Raw genomic sequence first — 17,256 nt, forward strand, 5'->3', positions numbered from 1 at the left:
CATCATTTTTTCCCACTTTGTTTAAAAGATTCTTTCTCACAAAATGAGTAGCATAACATAAAATTAAAGGTACTTTCTGACAAATTTTCCAATAAATTATACTATTCCATAGCTTAAGGGGTAAATATAAATTAATCTATGAGGTACACAAATTTTCAAATAAATTAATGTTTAATGGTTCAATGATGGTGTATCCTTTGTTATGTTGAACTTAACATCTATCATATTAATCATATATTCTTGCACCATGTGCTCATATTGCACCTTAAATTTTTAAGTCTTTGTTACATAGTACTTTAGTGAATGAGTTGGTCATGCAACAAGCTAAGCCAGAGCTTTTAATTTCTAGAAAAACTAAACTTGATTTGGTTAATATCAGTTAGAACTTGCATTTTTCATAAGATACATGAAGTTTATCATCATGTATACTTAATGTTTGAAATTGGCTGCTAAGGGGTATTATTGGAGGCTGTTTTACATTGTGTTCGTATCTTCGTTTAATAGCTAGAGTATTTAGCCAGAGGCATGTATGACTGAGCTTAGAGTATTTACATTGTTTAACATCTTTTGGTTGAAGTACTCACGTACTACTCAGTATGATGTATTGGTGGATATAATTAAGAGACTGCCCTTGGACTTTCGGCTTTTTGCTGTATGATTGGTGAGCAGGTCGTGGTTGAATGGTTGATAATAGTACTCCGTAATAGACTCAATGTCAACCTCTAGTGTTGTGATCAATCTCAAAGTCATGGATATCCCCGTGCTTAAGCAAATAAATGTTAGATACTGTGCTTTCCTGAAGTGCATGCTTGATAATGAGCGCGCTAACTCTTGGTCTGTGTTGTTTCTTGGTGAAACTTTTGCTTTTGCTCACACAAGTTATACCAAAATAAAAGATACTGTAAATGTTTTAGTTAATTGGTTCCATTTTTGACGTGTTAACTCTCGTTGTGTCTGTGTGCTCAGCAATGTGAAAGCCTTAAGTAGTAGAAATGTAACTTATTGAATCACTAGATGAAACTGATGCACGGTGTATGAATATGTATATGCACCTCTCAGATGCAGCAGTTGTCGGTTGATTACACCTTCCTCAGTGAGTGTGGAATACTCATGTGTGCCGCCTGCTTGTGCTATCAGAAGAGGTTGAAATGAGCTAGTTGATTATACACCTTCCTCGGCCTAATGTGTACTTGTGTTAAACTTATGTGCAGGAAGCTTTAGAACGGTTCAAAGTCTGCAGTTATTTGGTGCATCATGTATAATTCTGTAGCACTTGTTATCCGTGACAATTGTCCTGGACTCAAGCTGTTCAGGCTGATCTCTTGTGCTTTGTAGATCAATGCCTTGTCAATAGTAATAGACGGCCAAAAAATCTTGGAGTTGCTGGATACCCACCATAGTGTTCGTGTTTCTGACTAAAGACTGGTTCGAATGAAGAGGAGATTCACAATAAGGCTAGCTGCTTGTATGAGTTGTATCAATGTGCACTTGATAAATGAGGTAATTCTCTTGTCAAAACAGATTATTTAATCTCACATTATTTGGCACGAATGCCTTAGGATCAATGTGACCAGTAGACGCTCATACCACCATCAAATTACCTACTAGAAGAGTTACCGTGTTGTTTATCCTTCAAATCCTCAACTTCATTGCGGGTTCTGGAAAAGTTTTGAAACGTCGAGTAGACACAAAACAAGAAATATAAATGGTTAAAGGTGTGTATCAAAAAGAAATGATGTACTAACTTGCCCATCCTTTCTCATTCTTCCCTAAGCAGATTCAATTAAATTCTTGTTTTTTTATTTTACAAAAGATTCAATTAAAATTATAGGAAAATATTACAGGTAATTAAGTCAACCTTGCTATATAATTTGTATAACTTGTAGACAATTTAGGGTATGTTCACATTTACTTAATTTCAGTTCAGTTCATTTCAGTTCAGTTCCAATCAGTTCAGTTCAGTTCAGTTCAGTTCAGTTCAGCTCTTAATTTCTCTCTCACATAAAATATTCATTTCAGCTCAATTCAGTTCAGTTCAGTTCAGTTCAGCTCCAATCAGTTCAGTTCAGCTCAGTTCAGTAAATATGAACAGGCCCTTAGACATAGTACAAATTCTTAAATGGACCTGGTTCACACTAATTTATTGTGGACCACTAACATTAGAGAAACTATGGTTGTTTTATTAATACAAAAAAAAGTCACTATAATAAAATAAAGGTCACTATGTTGAAAATAAAAGTCATTTTGGTAATATATAGGCTATAAGAGGTTAATTTTTTTAATAAAATATTTTATAAGGTCAATATTAATAATAAAAGTCACTATGTTAAAATAAGGGTCATAACGTCGTACTTCGAGTTCACAATTGTATTAAACATTATGCAACTTTTAATAAAGGTTACTATGTTAAAAATAAGGTTACTATGTTAAAAAAAAAGGTCACTATGTTCAATTTAATGTCAGTTGCGTGTGTATAAATAACCTCGGGTCCACAATAATATTATTGTGAACCAGGTCCACGCAAGTATTTCTGTAGACATAGCTAGTACAACTGTACAAGTAGTCTGATAGACTTTCCTATAGTAATTCTACATGCGTAACAAATTAACGATGATGGATTGATAGCCATGATATATGCAATGTCCGGCTTTTTTTTGTTTCTTCCCACTTCACTATAAATATTGTAGACGAGATTTAATTTCAAATTTTTGATTTAAACCCTCAAAATTATACAGAACAATGATAGTTGACCATAAATCATCAAAGCCAACGTACGTAAATCTCAAAATATCTCTATTTCACGGCTTGAAAATACTAATATAGGATACATCATTCGAAATGTCCGATACATATTGGACACGTGGCAACAACTGATTTACGGCCACAACATACGCCACCAGGCACCAGCCACCCCTTATTCGAAATACTCCGTAGTACTCTTACAACAAATGAAGGCATACGTCATGAAAGGGTGCAATGCCGGAGTTAACCCCTATACGACGTGGGTCCGATGAGTCACGGGCAGATGCAACTTATTCTTATTTCTCATGGCTCGATCACATGACTTATAATAGTAGGGGTTAATAAAGGTCGGACCCATTGCAATGAATTCTCCATTTTATCACTGACTAAACCATTTTTGTAACTTAGTAATAACTAGTTTGCCTATGTCACATGGACCTTCTTAAATCTTCTCAACATTATTGTTCATCTTCTATATTTGTATGCAATTATATGTTATGATTGGCCTCATGATTCTTGTTTTTGGTACTCTTCTATATGATTTCTTCACCTGTTTTGTATTTCTGTCTCTTGATTATTATAGAGTGTTGTTATTTGTCGCTCCCATTTTACCGGGTAACGCTCCCTTTTTTTCTTGAAATTCCAATTTTACCCCTAATATATAAATACGGTTTTTTCCTTCCCGACCAACATTTCTCACTTCTTTACTTCTCTCTCTAACTCTCTTACTCTCAAACTCTCTTACTCTCTAACTCTCTAAAACAATTTTTTTTTTTTAAAAAAAAAAATTCCAAAATTGTTCTTAATTGTTTAAAAAAACAACAATCATCATAAACACAAAAGAAAATGGGTGATTCGAGGCGGATTAGGCTGAGATTCGGAGGGAGGACCTTCGGCGGCGCTGGTGGCAGGGGCGTCGGCGGCAGCGATGGTGGAGACGAGGTAATTTTTTTTTTTTATTTTCGGATCCCAGGAACTTCCGCCCAAAATTTCCGGAAGTTCCATGGAGGATCCGCCTGGAATTTCCGGATCCTCCATGGAACATCCGGAAATTTTGGGCGGAAGTTCCAATTTTTTTGTTTTTTTTTTTTTTGGCCCGTTAATAAAATTGTTAATTTTATTTTTTTTTTCGGATTTTGTTTATTTTTTGTTATTTTTTGAAGTGTTATGGTGATTATTGTTGGTATTATTATTATTGTTGTTGTTATTATTGTGCTTATTATATTTTAAAAAATATGTTAATTTTTATTATTTTGTTGATATTAGGTTTTTATTATTAATGTTAAGGTTATTGTTGTTGTTGTTAATTTGTTTTTTTTTTTTTTGGATTTTGTTATTTTTGTTGTTATTTTGAAGTGTTATGGTTAGTATTATTATTATTGTTGTTATTATTATTGTTGATATTATTATTATTATTATTGTTATTATTGTTGTTATTATTATTATTATTATTATTATTATTTTTGTAGTTGTTATTATTATTGTTGTTTTTGTTATTATGGTTATTATGGTTATTGTTATTACTAAAATCAGATTATTTTTTAATTTTATGTAGATCGAGGAATCTGGTGCTCGACATGCAATATCACGACGTCTGAATGCGTCTGTTAGGAGACAGACAACTTGATCTCCACCGGTTCAGCCCGAGCAGCAGCAATACGGGTCTACTAGTGGTTGGTCGGGAGACCAACAGTCTGGTAGTAGTCGGCCCTTGTACTCTGCAACTGGAGCACCCATATCTGACGAGGAAGACGAATGTTCGGGTAGTCATGCTGGTGACCGGGATGAAGAACAGGACCTTCAGGATTTCCATATGGTATATAGGGGTCAGTTTGGGAGATTTGTTGGTAGTGGGTCGAGTCAGCCTACTTCCAGGCTTCCAGCTCTGCAGAGGCATGGTTAGTGCAGGAACCGATGCCGGGTGGGCCTGAGGATGGGTCAGTTATCCCTAGTTTTGGCGGTCACGTGGCACGGTATATCTGGATGGAGCAGGAGCGTAGTGTTTTACGCTGTTTGAGTAGGAAAAAGTTATGTTCTGACTTGTGTACTTGGCGAGGCCGTCAATCTGTGGAGGACATTGCGGAGATTGATGCTAGTTGGTTGTCTCACTTGCCCGGCCTGATGTTTAAGAGACTTGATTGGCCGTTGATTTCTGCTTTTGTTGAGAGGTGGCAGCCAGATACGAACACCTTTCACATGCCATTTGGGGAGATTACGATCTTGCTGCACGACGTGCACAACATACTTGGGTTACGGGTTGCAGGCAATATGGTGTCCACTACTCCTATCACGGACGTGTTACGGGACGAGTGCTCGGTCACCATGGATATGACTCCAGATTATCTGTCTGAGGTTTGCGGCACAAAGACCATTTGGCAGGGTAGTGGGGTGTTGACTGATAAGATTTTTGAGTCGACATTGGCGGTCGACCGGGATTTTAGTGAGCAGCTTGTTGCATACTTGTGGTTAGTGCTTGGAGGTACACTGTTTGTAGACAAGAGTGGTAACCGTACGCATCCTTCCTTCCTCCACGAGCTATGTCACACGGATGTCCCTATTAACGAGTATGCTTGGGGAACAGCTACACTGGCCTACTTGTATCGGCAACTGGGCACGGCATCACGGAAAGGTGCTGATTCGATTGCTGGTTGTCTCACGCTTCTGCAAGCGTGGATTTACGAGTACTTTCCGTGCTTTCGGCCACAGCAGGGTACCTTGACCCGGGACCTTCAAATGCCTCGTGCGTCTGCTTGGGATGTAGGAGCGGGATGTCCTAGCAAGAACCTGGAGCGCCTGTTAGCTTTTCGTACTAGAATTGATGCGCTTACTGACCGTGAGGTGAACTGGCTACCGTACGGAGCTGATCCTGCATTACGAGTGCCCCCCACTTTATTCATTGGCTGCATCCAGTACCGTCACATCATTGAGCCGTACATGCCTGATAGAGTGGTCCGCCAGCTTGGTTTCGTGCAAGGCATTCCCCGCGAGATCATCAGGCCAGAGAAGGCCAAGAGGCCGACTAACTTGAAGATGTATCGGGTAGACTTCCCGACTGAGATGACAGCTGTGATGTGGAACCGGTTTGTCCCTGGGGTATCTCAGAGTGTTGTTTTAGGTTCCCTACCCAGGCTTAGTGCTGCAGCTCCTTCGGTTGCGCCTGGTTACATGCAGTGGCTGTACAGGTTTTCTCACCCGCGGGTATCTCCAGGTCCAGGAGTTACAAGCAACCTGCCTGAGCGGACTAACACTGATTACGTAAGTATTAATGCTTATTATTATATTAACAATGACTTCTATTAATTTTTGTGTTATAATATGTTATTGTTTTATTTGCAGTGGATGGGTCGGTCCATGGAGATTCACCAAAGAGCACTAGCTGAGTATCCTGAAATGTCAAGTGAGACTCGAACAATGACTGAGCAACTTGTATTTGATTGGAAGTCAAAAATGGGACTTTAGATTATTTTGATTAGATGTTCTGTTAGTGACGGTTTTATTTTTATTATGTTATGAACTTATTTGTATTTTATTTTTAAAAATGTAATGTATAAACTGGACACTTATTTTATTTTATATTTGATGTTTTGTTGCATATCATGTTAGATTAAAAGCAAATACATATAAAATTTTCTTACAAATGTTCAAAGTTAGTGAATGTACATTACAAACTACCTAACTAATGCATCCCACATGTCCCTTCTCAATTGATATGCTTGATCCCATCCATTGACACTATCCTCGTGGTGTTCCGTCCACCAACCGGCGATCGGCGGGAGTGGTGAATCAGGTACAAGGTCAAGACAGATAAAATGTGATCCACCAACTGTAGCAATCACAAACTCTCGAGTCGGTGACCGAACCCCGTTGCGTGCCCTAAGCGGTAAGACTGTGATGCATGGGTAGTAGCAAGTTGGTACTAGGCCTACTCCGAGACAAATCACCCTTAAGTTGAACCACGTAGCAATAGGAAATAAATCTTGAATTGTAACCATCCAATGCCGCTCCCCGACAGCCCCACCATCCCATCGAATACGCTCCACGTTCATCCAAAGTCGCCCAAGCCCGTAAATCCGTTCGTACAAATCAGGATGACCAGCGACCTCGTTCGCTATTGTTTCCCGAGCGTCATACCACTTATTTTGATCGCCAAAGAAGAAGTCGGCGACACAACGAAAGCCACAGTTCCCATCACCAATGACATCCTTCCAAGACGAAATGTACGGCAACATTGGGGCTGGAAGCAAGTTCAAATACCTGCATTGACTAATGTCACTTGGATCTACAACACAAAAGTAAAAGATAAATTATTAGTAAAGCTACAAGTACTAAGTTTACATATTAAAAGATAGAATTTTAGTATTACCTGGTTCTTGGTCACCACCACGTTGAGTGTGTTGACGGTTCACATGCTCGAAATAGCTACGATCACGCCTGGTGTTATTTCTTTTCGGTCGACCACGAGTGTTAAGGTTGATATGTGGTTCTTCAAGGTGTGAATGATCTGGATGTAGCTCCTCCTCAATGATTCGCGTTACATTTCGACGTACGGCCGGGTCACTTTCCATGACTTCGTCGATCAGGGACCGAAAATGTGCAGCCTCCTCGGTCGAATCATTTACCACTTCAGGAATGTTAACACCATCACCGAAAATAACCAGTGTCTTCCAGAAAGAATGAATTTGGCTGCTATACAATCCCGTCTGTGCAACTATCGATTCATGTATCTGGCAAGCACATGGAAGACCATGGGTCACACGCATAGCACATCCACCCCGTTCATGGACCTGGTAACTCAAATCCCGCATCCTTTTCGTCTCGTTATCCAGAACTTCCAAGCAATGTTGAGACACTTTGCCATTTATACGTGACAGTGGCAACTGTTTGTACATCTGACCAATTTTAGACCTTGATGCCTCCAAGTCATTACGAATTTGTATGATGCGATTACCGATATGACAATGGACTCGGGCCCATACGGTATCCAAAGCACCTGCCAATGATTCTAATTAGTAAATTCAAATACAATTACAATTAATACAATTACAATTACGTAACAACGAGAACAACTAATAAAATAATACAACTAACCTGTGGATGATTCTAACCAAGTTTTCACTGCTGAATGTTGGCTCTCAACTCTGCAGTTGGTGGTGTTACCAAAATGAAGAACCTGGTTCGTCCAAAATTTCACAAATTTCTCCTTATGACAAAGCCAAGTTCTCTGAACATACTGAATCACTTCCGGATATTTTCCCCACCTCACTTGCATGGCAGTTAGAGCACGATCATACTCCGCCTGTGTTGTTGCATTCACGATTTTGAACCATCTCCCAGCTCTAAAACTGACACCAACCATCTTGTTTCCAAACATCTTCGTCACCTTAGCCTCCACATCTCTGTTGATGTGCCATAGACAGAGTAAATGTGACGTACCTGGAAAGACTTCTCTCAAAGCCGCACATAGGCCAAGATCACGGTCTGAAATAAATACAGATGGCTCTTTATCAAACCCAATCAACTCCCTTAATCTCTGCAACACCCACCGATAGCTAGCCGTGCACTCGTCGCGCATGAAAACATATCCAACTAGAAAATTCTGGTTTGTCGGTGTCACGCCTACTATCTCAAAGAAAGGCATGTTATATCGATTGGTCTTGTAAGTAGAATCCATACCTATGACATGTGGGTATGTGCGGAGTATGTTGACCATGATCGGGTGCACCATAAATGCATGTTGCAAAACGTTGTAATCATCATTCGTGAACCAGTAAATGTATTTACTCTCTCTCGCCAGATGAAGAAATTGCTGAACAACTCCTCTTCCTTCGGACATCTCTATCCTGAAGTCATTTCGGCAATTGTAAATGTGTCGGATGTTTGGATGATCATCAGGAAATTGCTCGGCAATAGTGGACATGATGTTACGGGGAGCAACCTTGGACTTTGTCAAGTCCCGCACAACCTGTTTTGCACCCAGACTCAATCCGCTCACTTTACGGTGACCCTTTGGGTACACAATCATTGGGTGGTTATGTGTCCCGGTGTGATCATTTTTCGCAATGATCTTCCAACTTTCGGTGCTGACATCATAATATATCTTGATGTAGAATGGACAACCATTAGCTTTGGTTTTGGTGTCCTTCCGTATCGCGTTCTCCAAATCTCTCGGCTTGCTCCTTCGTGACCGATCACATCGCAAATACCGATACGGCCGACCATTTCTGGTTTTGTTATAAGACGATTTCACCAATATAAATCCCAATTTTATGGAAACACCATCAGCCCATGTAACAGCATCGTCAAATGTAGGAAAAAACGTATCGGTGACAAAATTCCCACTATAATTCAGACCGTCACCGCCTTCCTCAGATTCCATATCCTATACAAATTAAACAAAACATGCTTTATGTCAAAATAATAATAATAAAAACAATAATAATAATAATTATTATAATAAAAATAATAAAAATAATAAAAACAATACTAATAATAATAATAATAATAATAATAATAATAATAATAACAATACTAATAACAATACTAATAATAATAACAACAAATACAAAACAATAACAATATTAATGATAATAAAAAATTATAACAACAAACAATATCAACAACAACAACAACAATAAAAATAACAGCAACAACAACAGTAATAATATCAACTACAACAACAACAATAATATCAACATATTACTAATAATAATAATAATAATGAAACAAAAAATAAACATATTACTAATAATCATATTAATACAACAAAATTACATTAATTATCAAATACTAAATCACAACAATAATCACAAGACCACGAAAAAAAATACATAAAAAAAAAAAAAAAAATTAATAAACGTACTTAAAAAAAACAAAAAAAAATTATAGGGACATCCGCCTAAAATTTCCGGATGTCCCTAGGTACATCCGCTTGAAATTTCCGGATGTTCCTTGGTACATCCGGAAATTTTAGGCGGATGTACCTAGGACATCCGGAAATTTTAGGCGGATGTCCTAATTACAGAAAATAAAAAAAAAAAACTTACAGAATGATCCGACGCATTCTCCGGCGTACGTATGTTCCACTCGCCGTCCATGACCCAAGACCCGTCGGCAAATTTAACGATTTTTGAAAATAGAAAATTTAGGTGGTCGTGGGGACCGATTTGGGTCGTGGGGACCGATTTGGGTCGTGGGGACCGATTTTGGGAAGCTCGGGACAACAATGTCGTGAACTAAGGGGACCGTTTCATGTATTGTGTCCAAATGGGGAACAAGGTCCTTTTTATAACCCAAATTGCATAAAGGGCATAGTGGTCCATTCAAGTCAAAAAGGGAGCGTTACCTGATAAAATGGGAGCGACAAATAGCAGTTGAGTTATTATATTATCTTTTTGTATATGTGTATAGGTAAGTGGACTTCAATCTTAACTTATTATTAAACTAAACAAAGAAATTAAAGTCGCCATCAACTCTCTTAGATGTAGGATCTGTTCTGATTTACTGAATTGAACTGAACTTAATTGAGCTGAATATTTTATGAGATGAAGAAATCAGGAACTTAACTGAAAATAAGTTGAAGAGAATAAGCCCGTAATTAACATATAACACAATTTTTACACCTTACAACTAAAAGACTGATGTGTTCATTTTATATATATGTTTATCTCCGTCCCTTGGTCGTAATTAGTAGTGTTTTTGGCTCCTACGAGCCACTTTTATTACTAATTTGTGTTTTCCAGTGCTTTGGTAGTTTTGCTTGAGTTTTGTAGGAATTTGCGTACTTGGAGCATTTTCCCGGGTTTTTCGAGGAGTATCTACAAGTGTTGGAAGACCGCGACCCAGTTCGATAGCCCATGGCCGATTGGAGGTATCAAATCGGTGACTAAGGGCTCAGTTCGATGGCATTTGGGCCAAGTTCAGAGGCCCAAAGGTAGAAGCCCGAGGCTAAAAAGCCTCGCCCAAGCCACAAGGCCCCGCCCGAAGGCGCGCCCGGCCGGGCGGGGCGGAGCAAGGCCTGAGACTTCCCGCGCCTGAAGACGCGCCCGGACGGGCGCGAGAAGCCATCAGAGGCAAAGAAGGCGGGCCCGGTCGGGCGAGCCACTGCCCGACCGGGCGCGTGTTGATCTTTAGGGAATAGTTTGTTTCCGTTTTGTTTTGTTTTAGCGATAACTCTTGCTTAGTATTAATGTAATTTTATTAGGCAAGATTAGACTATCTCTTATTCATTATTATTACTTTAGTTTTATTTTCTCTTCCTTCTCTCTACTCAACTTTCTCTCTCTAGATTTTATTTTCTTTCTTGTTCCTCAACACTATTGTAATTCCGCCGTCTTGGTACGATTTCTCCCTTAATTAATCTCAGTATTTTATTCTTTCCAATTTCTTTCATGTCCTGTTTAATTATTATGTTTTGTTTAGTTTTGATTATGTCTGAGTAGTTTCCTTCTAGGGTTTATGGGGATCTAATAAATAATATGAAGGGGTTAATTTTATGATTGTTAATTATTAATGCTTAATTGATTTCCTATTGATTGTTTACATGCTATGCAATAAGATTTGGCCAGGTTTAATTGTATGAGTTTAGCAATTTTGATTCGAGATTCGAGAGATGAGAATTGATGTTTAGGCTTAATTTCAATAGGCAGATTAATTTATAAATGGTTAGGTCGAGATTCGAGAGATGAGATTTAATACCGGTAAATTAATTCTGTGATTGTAATACGTAGCGAAAGCCCTTTACGATCTGATTAATTAATGCATTGATGATTGATTATTGTGTTTTACCCTGGAATATTGTTTATTAGTGAACCTATGCCCTAGACTTTATTATTATTAATTTCTTCCTTAATTATTCCCTTTACTCATAATCTTCGTAGTTTAGTTAATAATCACAACAATTATTGGTTACTTTAATAATTTGGATTATAATAATTAATTAGGAATAGAAAGACCAGTTTCCCTGTGGATTCGACCCTACTTCCCTATCTGCATAAGTTAGTGGACTTAGGTAATTATTTTTGATTAGGTGATACGACTTTAGCCTGTCAAAGACTTTTCATTTCGTTTTGAGTAAGTGCAAGATACGTTGTACTTGTGAGCTCACTAGTCACTCCGTGATTACTCCAAGCCAATAATACTTGGAATACGATTACTTTTTTATGTACAAGATTTACATCAAATAGAAATTAAACATCTTGTAATAATGATTGAACATAAACTAATTCAACTTGATTAGAGCTACTTGATGTGTGTATAATTCATCGTTATTTGTCTAATTGTCTGTTGTAAGCTTTAACCAAAAGTTAGCTAAAATGCATATAGAAATGGACAATCCTAATTTAAAAGTGTAAGAAAATAATGGAGAAAGTACTCCGTATAACTTTTAGACTGCATTGGTTTACATTCATGATTAAGATTGTTTAAAATAAATGTTTTGGTAGAAGTGGTGTATCTAACATAATTGATTCTCCATATTTGTTTGGCAAAGATAAGAGCAACTAATTCCAATTTGACATTGAAAACCTAGATGATCAACTACGATAACAAATTCAATTCTTTCTTTAGCCAATACACCTGCGATATATACTCTTTTCGTCTCTATTTATTATATTAGGAGTTCATATAGATCGGTATTAAGAAAGCATGCGTAGGACATGCATACGTACTTGTGTGGCTTAGAAATAGTTACTATAATGATGATCCCAATCCATGGCTCAATATGTATACATAGTTTGTATATGTGTATGATATATGTCCTTCGTTTCATAATAATTAATATTTGAAAAATTATATTGAGAAGTTTTTAACAACACTATATACACCGAACAAAACAATCAAAGTTTCTAAATTTGACCTCTAAAAAAGAGAAATGGTAAGGTGCAACTTCATTATTCGACATGTATAAGTACTATGAAATCAATAGAAAATCCAACCAAATTATGCAATAATAAAAACTCACTTTAAAAGGGAAAAAAGTATACTGCTGGCGTATTTCAATTTGCTATGAAAGATCTCAAGTCTCAACAATGATAACTAAAGCAAAAAGGTTCTTGGAAGATATTTATGTAATCAATAATTTTAAACTTTCTTATAAAAAAATTAAAAAAAAAATTAACTTTCTAATGATGATTTATATTTGTCCCTACTCGTAGTACTCATCTCTAATGATGTAGCAAAAGGTCACTAATTAATCAGTCAATATATGAGATTAAGGTAGGTTTAATTCACCTAGTTTCCCACTAAGTATTTCTTTTTGTACATTATTATTAATTTATTATCTTCTTATTATAAAGTACTTTATTAGTAGCTAGCCTAATAAGAAAGTTCTACTCTTGTTACTTGAAGAGGAACCATAATTCCAAGAGGTAGGAGTTAAGGTTTGGTATTCTAGTAATTAAAATCTAGAATAAAATAAAGTATAATTTGGATGACTAGGTTTGAAAGCAACCGAAACAAAAAGATGCTTAATCCATATCTCATACATGGAAAATGTTCTTATCAAAAGGTATATGGATCTATAGTGCACGATCTCCTCATTTTCGTACATTCGATAATATAAAGATGATTTTAACAAAAAGGACATACCCTGAACTACACTTATATCTGCTCGTCTTGTGTGTAGCTGGTCATATCGTGTGGCCACTTATAAAATAATAAAGTAACTCCTATAACATTGATCAAATAACCTACCTCTGTAATACTAACTGAATAACTCCTATAATACTAGCCGAGTAAATCCTATAACTTTGACCGAAGTAGTCCCTGTAACACTGACCAAATAACCCCTATTTTATTAACAAAATAACTCATATAATAGCTGATCACACCGTATGGCTAACCATAAACGAAGTATATTACTACTTCCGTTTCGTATTAGTTGCAACTTTAGAATATTTTATATCTCACAAATAATACCCCAAATTTGCAACTAATAAGAAACGAAGAGGTAGTAATTAGTTTTGTAAGGCCACAACTGAATTGAATTGGAGCTCTAAGTTGGAAAATATATGAGTAACTAAAGTTGTACTTGTATAATATTTTGTGCCTTCTACTTTTTTTTTTTGGCCTTCGTTCTAAGCATGTATATACAGTAAAATGTAATCTTAGAAAAATACTACTCGTATTAATCAATTATATCATTATTTTTCTTAGTTGGTACATACGGTCCAATATGGAGCTATGAAAAGTTAACACTGAACAGATGTTGAAGAATCTCTTACAAAATTTTCTTAAAACCTTTTGGGATAATGTAATAAAATACTTGTAGATTCAAGCTTTTTAATTCTGATATGAGACCCAGAATAAATTTGTGAAAATTGAATGATATCCCCCACTTAAATTTCCAAGATGTTCCCTTCTAAAAAGCAAGACTCATTGTATTTTTGTAAGTGGAAGTTTCTTTCTTTAAAACTAAATAAATAAATTAGGAGATTTATAAATATTGAATGTTGTCAATCTTGTCACATAGCTCCATGTATATCCTTCATAGAATCATAGGCTTCAATTACAACAACTACAAAAGGGAGAGAGAGTCTACACGAATTTAAAATAAATTATCATGAAACCTTAAAAATTATTTTTTCAAAAAAAAACAAATGTCAGCTCCTAAAAAAATCATCTAATGGTCTGTTCTTTTCAGCTTATTTTCAGTTCAGTTCAGTCAAGTTAAGTTCATCTCTAATAAGTTCGGTTCAGTTTATTATTTCCTTCTCTCATAAAATATTCAGTTCAATTTGGTTCAGTTCAGCTCCAATAAGTTCAGCTTAGTTCAGTTCAGTTCAGCTCCAATAAGTTCAGTTCAATTCAGTTCAGCTCAGTTCAGTTAAGTCAATCAGGACAGGCCCTAAATTTCATTATACTTCTATTTTTGTAAGAGTTGGCCTTAAAAATTTATTGTAAAAAATTTCTAACATGCGAAGCATAGTTATTAGTTACAAACAAGAATATACGTACATAACTACATATATACATATATAAGTACCCAATTTTGCATGGATTTTATTAATTCGATGGTTTCTCATCAATTAAGAAAACAAACTCTATTAAATTGTTTTATAATTCCAAATTTCCTAAAACTTGGAAAAAATAAATAAATAAATAAATAAATAAAACACTTAGTAAAGGTGATAAAATGTGTCAAAAATCTCAAAGTATTTTTTATGCCTTTAATCAATTTTTTTTACCCATAAGTTCACATTTGTTTCTCCTCCCGCTATTCTCTCCTTTTTTCAGCTTTGCTCTTGTGAATTTGTGATACACGAAAATGAATAACAAGCTAAAGTATTTATTTAAGTATTGTCATAAGTCAACTTTGTCACCAATAAAGAATGTACAAGAACATAGCAGTTTAAATTCCATGTTCAAATATAACTTAAAGCAAGAAGAACAATTTTTGTAAGCCACATTAACGCAAAATGTCTACTAATCTGCAAACAAGGATAAACGTCTGTACACTTATTATTGTCTAAACCTTTAAACTGTATCGCTTTTAAATAATAAATTGGTATCACACGTTCACTTTATTCTTACATAGTCCGTCCTTCATATGTCCTCAGCTGCTTAAATCACTCCACACCTTCTCCACAAAACAAAGAGGGACCAAAAGTTTGGTAATATTACCCCATCTAACCTTCCCTTTTCCCAGCATAAAGGAGGTCACACTCTACTTGTGTCTTTTACTAATTTCATCATCTTGATAAATAACTTATTTTATTATTAATAAAAAATTAATTGACATCCATTTTTTAATTTAAAAAGAGTAATCAATGATTCTATGGTTGATTTTAAAAAATAAGAAATAACATTTATAATTAATTTTAACATAAATATAAATCACAATAAAGTATTATGGTATGGTAGTCATCAAAGGATGACTATCATAGAACTTTTATAAGAAAATAAAAATAAAGAAAAGATTAATACTCAAATCACTCCGTATATGCATCCCTTACTAGTTACTACGATATATAAGAAAATAGAAATAAAAAAAAAAAATTAATACTCCGAATACTTAACACCGACTGATTTATATGTACTGTCATCAAATTTCAGACGTATACTATTGAAATGCATTTAATGCTTATATACAGTCTAAAGAACTACTATTATATACTCCAATTTGAATAAATCGTAATTGTTTTTTTAAATAGAATATCAATTGTCTACTACTCACAATAATTAATTTAATATTGGTAGCATTCTAGCTTTCATCAACTTTTAGAAATTCTAGAAACCACAAGTATAACCGTACCACTTCACATCAAAACAAACAAACGTAGGTAAACCAAAAAAATCTCATACACTATAAATTTAAATTATTCCTCCTATAATTTTTTTTCAAGAATTTTCACTTTCTAGAGAAAATAATAGAACTACTACCCCCAAAATTTAAGGGAATTAAATCATCTAATTATACCTACAAAAACTAGCCTCTTGGTCCCCAATTTGGATAACAATTAACCAACCTTTCAACTATACTACCTTACAAATACACATAATACAACCCCTTCTTTTTTGGCCTTTCTTATATTACACCTCTTTTGTTATCTCCCTTTGCTTAGCTTATTAGCTTAGCTTATCCATTTCTCTCCTTCTTAAGCTCTATCTTGTTATTGTTATAGTAAAGCTAGCTATGATGATGCACCGGAAGTTGTTAGAGATCGCGGTAGCGGCACCGACTACGACGAATAACCGGACGGGTGCACCATCTAATATGGATACTCAGTTGACTCAAGCTAACTTTGACACCAACATGGTGATCATCTTGGCTGCTTTGTTGTGTGCCTTGATATGTGCTCTAGGGTTGAACTCTATGGTACGGTGTATTTTAAGGTGTGGGCCACGGTTCGGGATGGAGACCGCGGAACAGGCGGCCGCACGGATGTCGGCCACCGGGCTTAAAAAAAGCGCGCTAAGGAAAATACCTGTCGCCGTCTATGGGGCAGACGGGAATAATAAAGGAGGGTCATCAGACATGAGTACGGATCCAAGTGATGACACAGAGTGCCCCATTTGTCTAGGGGAGTTTATTGATGGGGATAAAGTGAGAGTGCTCCCTAAGTGTAACCATAGGTTCCACGTGTCGTGTATCGACACTTGGCTTGGGTCCCACTCGTCGTGCCCCAACTGCCGCCACTCGTTACTAGAGACTATTGGCTCTACGTCGAAGGGGGCAGGAGGGGACATAATAAACGATGGGGGTGGCCTACCGACGCCACCGCCACGTGACGGTGGCGACAGGAGTGGCAGACAGGACCACGTGGTGGTTGAGGTGAGTGGTGGGAGTTGAGTTAGTATTAATTGTGATTTTTATAGTTTATGTGTTTGTGTATTGGTGGAAAAATGTAGTGGTCCTGTAAAAAAGAAAGGTAGATTGTTATGTATTACAAAAAGAGGGAGAAGCTTAGCTAAGATAGCTAAGTCAAATTGATCAATTACACCAGTCTTTTTTTTGTTGAGATGCCATTTTGGAAGGTACAACCATTTTCCTTCTTTTGACTATCATCTTTCATCTTC

General features: G+C 36.3%; 1 pseudogene; it reads left to right on the forward strand.

The window, feature by feature from the left end:
* The first annotated feature begins 16,092 nt into the window (after positions 1 to 16,092).
* Positions 16,093 to 17,256, forward strand: LOC145617423 (RING-H2 finger protein ATL74 pseudogene; annotated as a pseudogene).

Source organism: Chenopodium album, chromosome 26 (genome assembly GCF_948465745.1).
Source record: "Chenopodium album chromosome 26, dcCheAlbu1.1, whole genome shotgun sequence".
NCBI lineage: Eukaryota > Viridiplantae > Streptophyta > Magnoliopsida > Caryophyllales > Amaranthaceae > Chenopodium > Chenopodium album.